Source organism: Grammomys surdaster, unplaced genomic scaffold, assembly GCF_004785775.1.
Source record: "Grammomys surdaster isolate TR1022 unplaced genomic scaffold, NIH_TR_1.0 126531, whole genome shotgun sequence".
Taxonomy (NCBI): Eukaryota; Metazoa; Chordata; class Mammalia; order Rodentia; family Muridae; genus Grammomys; species Grammomys surdaster.
The window spans coordinates 10931025-10932845 of record NW_021621323.1 but is presented as its reverse complement, the minus strand read 5'-3'; positions in this window follow the sequence as shown (position 1 = coordinate 10932845).

Below are 1821 nucleotides of genomic sequence, written 5' to 3'. Positions count from 1 at the left end.
TGTGTGTGTGTGTGTGTGTGTGTGTGTGTGTGTGTGTGTGTGTGTGTAAAGCTTCGAGAATGCTTCAGAGGAACACAAGCACTTTCTGTTGCTCAGGGCTAAGTGGTTGAGGCTGACATTGCAGGGACAGGGCCTTAGATGCCCTGTTAAAGAGCCACACTGAGCCTCCAGGCCGCAAAAACAGAAAGATTAAGCTGTGAGTAGCTCATCAGATCAAAAGATTAGTGGGATTTCCTGATAGCTGTGTGGACAAAGGGTTAGAGCCAGGAAGAGGGGAGCTGGAGGCTCTAGGTGGGCACCGGTGGTGATGGTCCCAGGGAACAGCCATGAGGCCCAATCTCAGTGTGCTGACAGGAGTGTGGATAATAGGGTTTCAGGAAACACAGGAGGGAGAATCGATTGATTGGATGTAGGCACAATACTGTACTGAAGAACAACCCCAGGGTTTCCCGGTCCTGGGGATGCAGTGATGGGCGGAACTCGGGGTTTTGATGAGTGATAGCTCTGAGCTATTGAGCACAGGAGAGATAAATAGGTTGGTGGTAAAACTCTGTTCACTAAGTGACCAAACGGTCTGTGCATTATCAGGTTTATGGATACTCCGACCTAGAGGAGCAGGATGTGATGTGACCAACTGAATATAGCAAAGCTGTAGAGTGATAAGCCACCAAGCTAGTAAGCCCAGTAGCTATGGGGAGCCAGAGTCAAAGCTTAGTCAGACTTATTGTATAAATTAGTTGATGTAGTGTTAGATATTAGTGCCCCGCTGAAGTCCTTCATGTTAAAGTGAAGTTATCCCTTGTTTGTTGTTAGGAATGAACTCAAATCTTTGCACACTAGAACCAGCTATCAATTCTCTAGGTAATATAGTAAATACTGTCTCAACCATCTAACTGCTCTGTGACTGAGCACAGACCTTTGCTGGATTGTCTCTGTAAGCAGCTTAACTGTGAGGGCTGAGTGAGCACTCAGTACCCTCCAGGAACACATTTTAACGTTGCCACTGGAGAATTACAAAATGCGGAAAAGTCTCTCTGGGCCATGGTGAGGAGGGCCTTGAACTTTGCTGCTAAGATAGCCAGACTTCCTTCACAGGCGTGGTGGTAAACTTGACAGTGCACAGAATCATCTGGAGGACAAATCTATGGGTATGTCTGTGAGCAACTGTCTAGATTGGGGTAACTGGGGTGGAAAGAGGTATCCTGACTGTGGGTACCACAACTCCATGAACTGGGGTCTTAGACTAGAAAGGGGACAGCGAGTGAACACCAGAATTGATGTCATTCTGCTTCCCATCGGTAGATACCATGTGACCAGCTGCCTTCCCTGTCCCACATGTAGGACTCAATTCCCTCCAACAGTGTACCAAAATAAACCCTGTCTCCCTTCAGTTGCTTTTGCCACCGCAGGCTCCTGAAAGTTTGGCCAGAAGGATTTGAAAGACTGGACGTGCATTTGTAAACAGTTGGCTAAGGTGTTAGTGCACGGTGGTTGTACTGAGGATGCGCAGAGGATGGAAAGCTAAACTAGGAGGTTGCTATAGCAACAGACCATTGTCCGCAGGAAGTGAACTGCCTCAAAAAACTAGTAGGTAGGTCTTTAATATGCTGACAAAGGGGTTAAGGAGGCAATTTATCAGAGAGGAGGCAACAGATAAAGACATATAGTCTGATAAGCATCGATCAAGATGTGAAAGAAAATGAATTCATGCTACAGTATATAACTCATAGTTTTGAAATATGAGAGCGTTATTGTACTATGGAGTGAGAGTATACACACTGCCGATGCAGTGCAGGCCCACCCTTGAGTGGGAGTCCACAC